This window comes from Monodelphis domestica, chromosome 7 (assembly GCF_027887165.1).
Source record: "Monodelphis domestica isolate mMonDom1 chromosome 7, mMonDom1.pri, whole genome shotgun sequence".
NCBI lineage: Eukaryota > Metazoa > Chordata > Mammalia > Didelphimorphia > Didelphidae > Monodelphis > Monodelphis domestica.
Window position 1 is genome coordinate 39924260 of NC_077233.1, and position 12906 is coordinate 39937165.

A 12906-nucleotide genomic window follows, 5' to 3' on the forward strand; every position below is an offset into this window, starting at 1 on the left:
TCTAATCACTATATTTGCTAAATGCCTCTTTTCCAAAATTTCCTTGCATTTGTTTTATATATGCATAAGTATCCCAAAAATCTTAGTGAAATTTTAAGATATGAGAGCTTAAAAACCCTGTGTTTTATGTGTATTACATGCTGTTTCTATTTCCTACCATGGAATGGAAACTCCCATTTTTATAGGGGCTTAATAAATAATTTTATGATTTGATTAATTGATTGATCCAGTTAATGATTTAGGGGAATGAGAATACTGATGACAGTGGTAGCTTGAACTGATGAATTGTGAAAGAAGTTATTTTCAATGTTGCTTGGGGAATAGGACAGTGATAATGGAGGCTTCTAATTCCCTGCAAACTCTTAATTCCATAGCAGGACTCTCCTCAGCATTGCTGACCCCCTAGATGTGTAATAAACAAAATTAAAACAGAGAAAAAATTATACAAATGTCAATGGTGACTAGGCAGACAATGCAGTGGGAAAAAATTGCCTTTAATCTTGGGTAGTCTAGTTCATGGGATTGCAATATTTCTCTCCTTAATTTATACAGAACTAATATTTATCCTGATCATAAGCATTTATGATTTCTTTCTATTCTACAAGACATAAAGAAGCCTGGTGTGGTTAAATAGAGGGTAAGACTTAGATTTGCCTTTGAAAATGTGATCTTTTGTTCATAATAGTAACCAACAAATAGAAGCTTTTTAAAAACTGTGCTTACTAGCCTGAAGAATGGATGGTTGTGAAAATGACTGATTGGAGAGAATTAATTAGAAAAGAAACATAAAGGATGGCCAAGTTTGGTAGTTTCCTATTTGTTATGATTCCATCTTCAATCAGCATCCAGAAGTTCAAAGTAGAAAGACAATCCATGATATAAGAAATATTTCTGTGTGTGTGTGTGTGTGTGTGTGTGTGTGTGTGTGTGTGTGTGTGTGTGTGTGAGTGAGAGGGGGGAAGAGACAGATGGAGAGAGAGCATCAAATAATAGAAATAATGTTGGCCACTGAATATGCATATGCATGTATGTTCATACATGCATTCATATATGTAGTCCATTTATATGGACTTGTGTATGTGTCTGCAGTTATGCTTGTATACATGAATATATATGAAACATATGAACATATATATAGTGTATATCTTGAGAATTCTTACAAGGGGAATTTTAGGAGCTGTGAGTTAACTTTTTGATATATGTGGTCTAAGCTTGAGCTTGATTCCTTTTGAATTTCATGTACTTGTGGGAGAGTATTAATTTTCTTTAATTAAAAAAATCCATTTAAAAAGTTTAATCAATCAATGACCAATATGGAAATATGTTTTTCATAATCATACATGTACAACCCAGATCAAATTGCTTACCACCTCATGGAGAGGGGAAAGAAGGAATGGAGGAAGATAATTTAGATCTTATAATTTCAGAAAATTCATCTTGCAAATTGTTTTTACATGTAATCAGGGAAATAATTTTTTTTTAAAGTTAATCAAAATTTGCCAACTAATTCATTACTAATTCACAATCATGGTAATATTAAAAAAAAAAAAAACCAAAACCAGTGAAGCTTGTAAGCTATATACCATTAGAAAAGTCCTTTGGTCATTCATGGTAAAGCACTAGTAGGGATTATCAACATGGAATTTAGAAACCCCAAACTTGTAGCCTAGAAAGATTAGATGACTCCCAGTTTACTTAGCTTAAAGGTGAAAGCCTCAGGTTTGAGACTTTCTACCTGAGAGAAGGTCCTATTTCACTGATCTCAGACTAACAATAGACCTTAAGGCATTTTAGGTGGGAACAGCTAATCCCATAAAATGTTAAGTTTCTCTTTTTTGTACCAATGGTTTCTTCCCTTAGGCCAAGTCCTTTACCTAGGAGGCCCAACCTATGGCTGAGTCTTTCCCTTTTGTGTCCATCATAAAGCATTAGGCCCTCACTGTTAACCCTGTCTGGAACTCCTCATTTTCCTTTGTTACCATTGTAAAGTCAATCAACTATCCCTCTAATCCTCAACCCCCATGTTCGCCTAGAAAAGTATTTAAGCTTGCTCACTTTAATGGCTCCTCAGAGTTGTCAATTTAGCGTAGTTGGCTCTCCCAGAGGTCAGTGTCCAGAGCATCCAGAGTTCAGTCCCTGGACTCTGAGTGTTAGCATGGCATCTCTGTGTAGAGGCCTGAACCCCTTTTCCTTGATTAAAGAGTGATTTTTCTGACTATCTAATAGTTCTGTGTTTTTTTCCAAGTCAACAAGATATTTAGCCAGCTTTATTCTGGGGACCGGGACTTGTCCATGCATTAGGATATTTGTCACCGCATACCCTGTGCTACAAAAATTCACTTATTCATCATACCTCAATATAGCAAAAATTGGATTATTCAATCCTAATAAGACTTTAAAATCTGCTTTCTGAATATAGATTTTCTACTAAGCAAGACTTAATTCATTATTCTCTCCCCCAAAACCATCCTTTATTTAGTAATGGAATGTTTGCCCTCATTTTAGGTGTTACTATTGAACATTAAAATCATTTACGTTTCCTTTTGTTAACCACTTAATCTAACTTCTTTTACTGAATTTCACCCTCCTGAGAATCAAGACCCAAAACAAAGCCATTCATCTCCAATAAGTATACGTGACCGACCACAAACACTGACAACAGTAAATACAAAGTCAGTGTGCTTCATTTACCCACCACATTCACTGGAGGTTATAGCTTTTGGTTGGGGAGTTCCACAAAGCCACAGTGACTCTTTCAAACCATGTGATTTATTCTGCTGGAGAAGATCCTAAAAGGAGACAATTTACCTGGCCTTTTTGAACATGAGAGTGAGAAAGCCAGCTATGATCTCAAAGAGATTTTTTTTTAATCATAGAAGCACAAAATTAAACACAATAGTTGGATTTTTCCAGATTTTTATGGGAAACTACATACGACCCTTCTATAAAGAATCCCTTTGGAAAAGTTTCCATTTTATGTCCGTGTGTACTGTCATCTGTGGAGACTTATGGCTGGAACAAATTCCTGTTGAGGGGCTGGATGTTGGCATGGGAATGCCTTTTACTCAATCTTATATAATGGATGTGTGCAATTCTTCAAGGGTAGAACATATGCCACACTTTATTCACAAACTTTTAAATAAATTGGTTGTCGGTTATCACCTTCAAAATCTGGCACAGTAACAGAATGTCCTGAGTGATTTGAAGAGGAATTAGTTATGAGGCCAAGGAAGTTTGTTCCAGTAAGTGTTAATATCAAAATGAGAAGTGGCTCCTTAACATACTCAATTTCTTTTTTACTTTTTTTTTAAGTGAGATTTATTACCTGCATTGCTAAGCATTTTTTTCTTTCCCTAGTATTTGAATTGCAGATTTAACTAGGTATCCTATAGTGATAAAATTGGAGTCTTTATTTGCATTGATGGGAATATGAATGCTGAAGTTTGGCCTTGAATGCAGACCACATATTTCCTAGAATCTAGAAATCAACTGAAATAATCCTTGAAAAATTAAGAAGTTTTCTTCAATTTAGTTACTTAATTAAAAAAAAAATAGAACACTGAATATTTCCATTTACTTCCATCCACATCTGTCTTTTTCCTTTTTTACTGTATCATTAAAAGTTATTGGATTTTCAAAATTCCTTTACCTCATTATGCATCATAGTTTTAAACCTCAATGGCTATGACACTGTTGCAGAAATCCTGAAATACTATGGAGTTTTTGTTCCTTGATATTCAACTGTTGCCAACAGAGAGAGAATCTTTTCCCATTTTCTAAAGATGGACTTGGGCCAAAGGCAATCTTCAAGTAAAATGTATTGCCTGTTCTTTTCCCTTCTAGTTTTTCAGAGAATACCAGGCAGTCAAAACACGTGCCCTACATGAACTAAAATAAAGAAATGGGGGAAGTACAAGTTGTTCTAAATTCCCTTATCTGCACTGGATCTCCTTTTTCATTTCCTCTCTCTTTTTTCAGCACAAATACTTTTTCCTTTGAATCTACATAAGAACAGCATGCTGGATGACAATTTATTTTACAATTCATTTCTTTCCATTCTCTTGAAGTAAGATAAATTTTAGGACTTTTAACTTTATTTTTAAGTTGACTATTTATTTAACTTTTCATTCAGATGCAAATGCTAAAGTTTATTGCATTCTAATCAGTTAAAGCCTTAAGATAGAATAGTAGTTTAATGGTTTCCTCTTTGAAAGATAATGATACTAAAATTTAGATATAGAGCATTCTTTTTAATATAATTTATCTGATCTTCCTCCAAATTTTCTGAAAGTTGACATCAGTAGTCTCTATGGAATAAAGCATTCCATAAAATGAACAAACTCAGGCACAAGATTTCAATAATGACAAAAATCTATTTATATTTAGCTAACATGGAATATAAAAAACAGTTTCAGATTTAAAGTAAATTGTTATCTTTATATTATCTTTGAGATTTTTTATCTTGGAACTTGGAGCTATAAGTATAGATATATTATTAGTGTACATATATATAGCTATATATCATGAGGAATGGCTCAGCTTCTAAGAAACATAATTTGACTGAACAGTGGTTTCAGTTTTAAACTACAATGACAAATCTAAAATGAATTTTTTTAATGAGTGTGTATTATGTATATAATCCTTTCTTTTACATATACTACTTTGGCCCTATTGATACAATTCCACATCATTATTTCCTCAATTTCAATTGTGAGTCCTGTGAGTCCTCTCTTTTGCCAGCATGTTGACTACCTTTTTTCCTGCTTTATCAATACCACTACTATATTTTGATCCTCCTACAACAATGAGTATTTCATATTCTATTTCTTCTTTAAGGCTGCAGTTGTTCCTTTGGAGTCTATACATTCTTTCTTCTTGTTGTTAACTATTTCCTCAGATCATTTCCTCCTTTTCTAAGAAACTATAACAATGATCAGATATATATAGTATGGAGACTTTTTTCATCCCATAATAAAAGACTATCAGGTATGAGATCATTGTAGAGAGCTCTTTAGAGATAATAATGAACATGTATTTATGTTTGAGAAAATAGGTTGTTTAATCCAACTTCATTTTTTTTGCAAATGAGGAAACTGAGGCCTATAGAGATCTTAGATGACTGTAACAGTAAGTGGCAGGGGTGGCATGGCAGAATAAGTTCTCTAACTCCAAATCCAGTGTTCTTTCCACATTACTCACTTGCCTCCTTTATTTCATCTATTTCCATTCCTTCAGATTGCCCATACTAGATTCCTGTTTTTTCCAACTGCTAGTGTCTTCCCTATTACATTAGCTTATATTTAACTTCTTTTTATAGATTTGATTTTATTATAAATGTATATGTGCATATATGCATAATATACATTATCTCAGTCATTGGAACATTAGCACATTGCTTCCATTTATTAGGAATTGTTTCATTATATACACTTGTGTTCCCAGTGTTGCATATATATGTATATATTACACAAACACATATTTTATTTATATATATATATATAACTTTGGAGAAACAATTGATGTCTTCCAAGGTGTAGGGAGTGGAAGAAAGGGGTGACATGCCTGGGAACTATTTTTTCCAATATAAAGAAATTTGAAATTAAAAAAAATTAAAAATTTTTAATTTAAAAAAGTTATATTAGCATTACTGAAGAGAGAAAATGTTACAAATTTTAAAAAAAAGATCCCAATTCATTCCCTGGGGGCTGAAAAGGGCCACACTTGTTTTTGGCAAATGGGCAATAAAAGTGTGTGTGTCTGAAATCTACAATCTATTGTAATTATGTTACTAAATATCATGGTATGGCTTGGCAAGAACTATCAAACTGCCTGGGCAAATTACCAAAAAAAGTTGGAGTAGAACAATAGAACAGAGTCAAATTAAGGTGGTATGAGTTTAGCTTTTCAATACAAACATGTCCTTGGAATTCTTGCCATGAAGGGAGGTACTGTATTTTATTATTTGGTATTCAATGTCTTATTGGGTTTGTGCTATTTGGTACAGAAAACAACTTGTGTAAGAATATAGAAAGTCTTATTTAAGACTTAAAAAGCATTTTTGTGGTGGTGTGGTAAACTGCCTCAAAAAACAAAGGAAGAGTTAGCTGGAAAGATATTCAAACAAGGGGTCATATTAAAGCCTAGCCACCATCCATCATCTCAAAATAGAAAGAATTGCCCCCAGAAGTAAAATAATGACTGTTGAAAAGAAAATAGAAAAATAACTTATCACAAAGGAAATCTCATACTGTAGGAAAAAATATGGAGCATACTGCAAAACAAATATTGTACCATGGTCAACTGAGAAAAATGTAGGTTTTCTCATCATTGCAATGATTCAGTACAATTCTGAAGAACTTGGAAGAATGCTATCTCCTTCAAGAGAAAGAACTGGAAGAGTCTGAATATAGATAAAGGAATACTGTTTTTCATGTAATTTTATTTGTTTTTATCTTTGTGTTTTTAATCTTATATTATTCTCTGATAACAATGACCAATCTGGAAATAAGTGCATGTATAACCTAGATCAAATTGCTTTCCATCTCTAGGAAGGGTGAGGGAACAGTATGGGACAGGGAGACAAATTAGATCTTATAATTCTGGAAATGTATGCTGAAAATTGTTATTATATGGACTTGAGAAAATAAAATATTTTTAAAAAAGAAAACATGGAGAATTTAAAAATAATTTAAAAATTAAATATGAAGCAAAATAAATTGATGGGAAAATCCCAATTGAGAGGGAATACAAAAGTAAGACTCTCAAGATAATGGAAATGTTTTAAAATACCCCAAAGAGACTTAGAAGATGAATAGTTCCTTCCCTCTAATAATAATTTTCAATTTGTCCTGTAAATCTCTTGTTTGGGTAACTTGGTGGTGTGGTAGATAATATATAAGATGTATGATCAGGAAGTTCTTCTTGAATTCCAATCTGGTCTCAGATACTTCTTAGCTGTGTAAGCTTGGGCAAGTCACTTAATCTTGTTTCTTTCAGCTTCCTCATCTATAAATTGAGCAAGGGAAAGAAATGGCAAACTATTCCAGTATCTTTGCTAAGAAAACTCCAAATGGAGGCCCAAAGAATTGGACCCTGCTAAAAAATGACTCAATAACAACAATCACAAGTGTATATATTTTCTTCCCTTATTAAACCATGTACTCCTTGAGATCAAGAGCTTTTACTTTATTTTCTCTTTTTTGTATTCCCATAGATCAGCATTATACTTGGTACGCATTCAGTGACTTATAAATGTCAAATTAATGACTGATAAATATTAGAAAATATAATTTAGGATAAATGGTGGGGAATCTTTAAATTTGTAGAGTTAAATAGTATCTCAAGGTTTCAATCATGGAAGAATAGCAGAACAAAGTCAAAATAAAGTAATGTGGTTAGTTTTATAAAGCATAGCCAAAGATCTTGTAAGTAGAATGTAGAGGAAAGCATTTAAATATTAAAAATTTCCCAAAAATGTGACAAAATAATACAATCAAATATTATACTTCAGAAAATGAAAGGAAAATGCTTCAGTGAAATAGTGAAATCAGAAGATATAAAGTACTAATGCACCATTGAGTAGAATCCAAAAGAGAAAATCAATGTTAATTTATTCAGAAATATGTTAAATTTTTTAAATTTCTAACACTAAATAACAAATTTTGCAAACATCTTATAAGAAGTCCTTTATATATCAAGGAAAAATACAAAATCAGTCATAAAAACTCAGATCAAGTTTCAGTTATGATACTTATTATATGACTTAGCAATATTTGTTAACTTAGCCTATACCTTAAAATCTCAGTTTGTATTCCAAAATTGTTGTTCACTTTGTTTCTTTGGTTTTCCACAGTGGATTCAAGTTTGTTTATTTTTCCATTCTTGATTATTTCAAATGTCAAAGCCACTCATATTCTCTCAAAATTCTTATTTCTATTTAAACTATTTGAAAATGTTTTGCTCTTAACTCAGGTTTGTTGGGAATTGACAAGTATCTCTGTTTCATCAGTGTTGATTTTCTTTCCTTTGTCTTGAAATATTTATTTATAGATTTCTGAACTTTTTAACTGTCTAGAGGACATATTGCTGTCTTCTTCTTCTTCTTCTTCTTCTTCTTCTTCTTCTTCTTCTTCTTCTTCTTCTTCTTCTTCTTCTTCTTCTTCTTCTTCTTCTTCTTCTTCTTCTTCTTCTTCTTCTTCTTCTTCTTCTTCTTCTTCTTCTTCTTCTTCTTCTTCTTCTTCTTCTTCTTCTTCTTCTTCTTCTTCTTCTTCTTCTTCTTCTTCTTCTTCTTCTTCTTCTTCTTCTTCTTCTTCTTCTTCTTCTTCTTCTTCTTCTCCTCCTCCTCCTTCTTCTCTCTGACTCTCTGTCTGTCTCTTAGGTGGGGCCGTTATCTTTTCTGTTGGACTATCTATTTTGGTTCTTGGTCTTTAACTGAGTCTTCTTTTTGCTCCTGAGAACTTTGGTAATTTTAGTCACCTCCCTGCCTTTTCTATTGGCTTCCTACTCATTTTCTGCTTTCTTTCTCTTTGAGGCCACTTACCTTGGTAATGAGACCTCAAAATTCTTTAAGCTTCCTTCCATGCTAGAGAATTCATATTTTATTGTCCTCACTTTCTGAGCCAAATAACATTTGGGAGACTTCATTGTCTTGGATATATAGTTCTCTCTCCTTCCATAGCAGAGTCCCACTCACATTGTGAATCTGCTCATATTCTCCTTGATCCTCAGTTCTCTGAGTACTTTTGCAGCATAGAATCCTTCCATTTTGCCACCTTAGCCAGGAAATACATCTTCCTATTTAATTTCTGTGACAATGGGAAGATTTGGGTTGCATTAAGCTATAGGTCAATTTGCACAGGCTAGCCAGAATAGGACAGCACTTGGGGTAGAAGGGGCTGAATAATTAGGCTGAGAGATTAGATTGCCTTTTTTTTTTTTAAAGTTCATTTCCTCATCACACTATTAAGATACTTGGTGTCTTAGACTATAGAAAAATCTGAATTAGCTTCATCTTTTGCTCAGAATCATATTTTTGAAATGTTCAACAGATCATGAGAATCAGAGTAAGTGGTCTATCCTCCATTTTGTTGATATCCCTTATTTCTACAATGAAAGGGTTCAAGGAGGAATTCCTTGTGAACTGGAATGATCTCCAGAAAGTGATGCAGAGTGAAAGGAGCAGAACCAGGCAAGGAAACATTATACACAGAGATGGACACACTGTGACACAATTGAATATAGTGGACTTCTCTACTAGCAGCAATGCAATGATCCAGGACAATTCTGAGGGACTTATGAGATAGAACACTATCCACATCCAGAGAAAGAACTGTGGGAGTAGAAACAGAGAAGAAAAGCAACTGCTGGATTACATAATTCAGTGGCAATAAGATTGGGGATGTAGTCTCTGAACAATGACTCTATTGCAAATATTCATAATATGGAAATAGGTCTTGATCAGTGACACATGTAAAACTCAGTAGAATAGCTCATTGGCTATGGGAGGGTGGTGGAAGGAGAGGGAAAGAACTTGAATTATATAACCATGGAAAAATATTCTAAATTAATTAATTAAATGAACTTAATATTTAAACAAATGAAAGGGTTCATTAGATAAGGTCTTACTATTATTGTATATATATACATATATATATGTGAATGTAATTATGAGTGTGTGTATGTGTGTTTGATGAACTGCTTTAAAAACTTGCTTAAGTCTGTGAACCTTTTCTCAGAATCACATTTTTTTGCCCACACTTAATTGTACTGAATTTCATTTAGATAAGAAAGAAATGTCTTTTTCTTCCAAGTTCACAGATCTGCTGAAATCTATATACTAATGTCAAGGGTTCCATGGACCCTAAAATAAGAACATCTATTGTAGATGATCCCTATAATCCATTATAGCCCCAAATCTATAGTCATAGGATGTCATAACTAATATGCATTTAGTGATAGATTTAGCCTGATGGCATTGATAAAAATGCATTTTGTATACTAGTAATCTCTGCTTTATGTGAAGTTCTGATAATTTATTGGTACTTGTAAAATAAAGAAGTCAATTGAGAAATTGAATTAAAGTCACTCACTACCACATAGGAATCATTGGATTGTGTCTCAACTCTTTCTTAATGGTCAGAAAAGAAAATAGTACTTTGAGCCTGAGACTACTATTTCCACTTTATAAGTCAAAGAGGCCACTGTCAAGGTCTGTGCATAAATATATGTATGTATATGTATATGTATATGTATATGTATATGTATATGTATATGTATATGTAAAACCAGACACATACATACATACACAGAGAGATAGAGAAAATTTCGCAAAGACTAAGAAAAAAAATAAGTTGTTAGAAGGATGGAGAATATTTTTTCAAAATAATGTTAATTCCTATACCATGAAGAAGTTAGGTATGAGAGAAGGAGGTGTATGAGGGGATTGGAAGATTCTAGGAATTTCTTGAAGGAATAGATAAAATGGAAGAAGTTTGGTTAAAAAATTAATACACACTTATTGAGGACTTTCTAATGGGCAAGGCCTTGTAGTAGCTAATGGAATTAGGGACAAAAGAAGACATTTTTCTCTTAACAAGCTCATGATTACTGAGGAAGGGGAGGGAGAGGAAAGCATTGTAATATCTTAATAAATCAATATGATACAAGTTAATTTGAGTGAGGAAAGAATATGAAGGTGATGAGTAAAAGACAATTAGATATTTATGTATTAACCTCATGCCATGATCAAGAAACCCATATTGTAGAATGTGTTTCTTTTCCTTCTTGTTCTTGTTCTTATTCCTGTTCTTCTTCCTCTTCTTGTTCTTCTTGTTGTTCTTCTTCCTCTTCCTCCTCTTCTTCCTCTTCCTCCTCCTACTACTCCTCTTCTTCTTCCTATTCTTCTTATTCCTGTTATTCTTTTTCCTCTTCTTCCTCTTCTTCCTGTTCTTGTTCTTCTCCTCCTTCTCCTTCTCTTCCTCCTGGTCCTTCTCCTCTTCCTCCTCCTCCTCCTTCTTCTCAAGGTCTTGGATACAAGTCTAGTCTTCTACACATATTGACAATGACCTTGAACAATTGAATTAGTCTTTTAATACCCAAGATAGCTCTCTAAGGTTACAAGTTGTTTTTTTTAAAACCCTTAACTTCCATCTTGGAGTCAATACTGTGTATTGGCTCCAAGGCAAAAGAGTGGTAAGGGCTAGGCAATGGGGGTCAAGTGATTTGCCCAGGGTCACACAGCTGGGAAGTGGCTGAGGCCAGATTTGAATCTAGGACCTCCCATCTCTAGGGCTGGTTCTCAATCCACTGAGCTACGCAGCTGCCCCCTACAAGTTTTAACATAAAAAAATCCCAGCCAAACACTTAAAGCATAAATGTTGAAAATCTAAGGAGATAGAAACAAATGTAATTAAGAGAACAAAATAGATAATTTTGATTAAAAGGGATTTGATTTTTTAATATTCATAATTAATGAATCAAGGATAAGAAGGGAAGCAGTTGGATAAGAGGGAAAATAGCATAAAATTTTTGAATGCATTTATTATCAAAGCTATATGGAAAATCAGAAAAATACATAACATCAAATTGCATTCTGCAACTGGTAATGATCAAAAGTAATGAATAGATTGCAAAAGAATTATAAAGTATCAATAATAAGAGGAAAGGCTTCCAAAAGAGTAATAATAAGATAAATGCAAATAAAAAATATCTTGAAGTTTCCCCTTGTGCCCAGAAAATTAGCAAAAATGAAAAAAAAATAAAATAACTGGTCTTTGGAGGAGTTGTAGAAGGATAGGCATAGTAATGTATTGTTAATGGAATTGTGATTTAGCATTTGTATTCTGGAAAGCAATTGAGAATTATGAAAAAAAGTGGGTAAAATTTTACCTAAAATAAAGAAATGATAACAAAAATAGAAAAAGAAGCATTAAATTGATAAATAAAAGTAGCTTCTACATTTTAAAGCAATAAATAGATACCTTTATTATTAAAGGGTGGGGAATGCCAAATTACAGAAAATGGAAAAAATAAAAGGAAGCACAAATGAAGATTAAAAAAAAAAGACTTTTCATTTATTTGTCAACCAAATGGCTAACAAATAAAATGGATTAATAACTTCAAATACATAAAATTTCTGAATTTATATATCAAGAATCAGAATGTAAATTATTTTAACTCCCAGAAATGAAAGTAATTGAAGGAGCCAGTTTAGCTTCCAAATTAAATTCAAACAACCAGATGGTTTTAAAAGTGATTTCAATCAAATGTTCAATTGCTATGTTAAGGAAGCAGTTTAAAAAAATGCAGATCAGAAATTGTCTTAGACTAAAAAGCCAAGATGGTGCAAGAGGACTAGCAGATCATCAGAAATGAAACTTTGAAAGTACAATGATGAAAAATCCTAAAAAAGAAAAGAAGGAACAGCTAAGGGATTCTAGCATAAAATCATGCCATCAGAGATCTAAACCTAGAGGAAATATTAGAAGTCATGTATTGTAAAGCTCCCTCCTTTCTCAATTTATAAAGGAAACTGAGGCCTCATAATAGTGACTTACTCAAGGTCACACAATGGTAAATGCAGTGGACAAAGCTGTTTCCTAAGACAGAAAGTCTTAGATTTAAACTCTGAAATATATTTGTAATGGATCATCACTAAGTACATAACAAATTTGATCTACCCTATTAACATTTTCTCTATCACTTTCTTAAGTCTAGAAAAAAAAACAATAAAATAATAAAACAAATATTGATTTGTAGAATTTGTCCAATTCTAAGTGCTCCCACTGAAAATTTAGCAATTGACTAGTAAGGTCTACAATAGGAGATAGATGTCATTTTATTTATTTTTATACCCTTACATTCTGTTTTAGAGCCTTTCAGACAGAAGAGTGGTAAGTGATAGGTAAT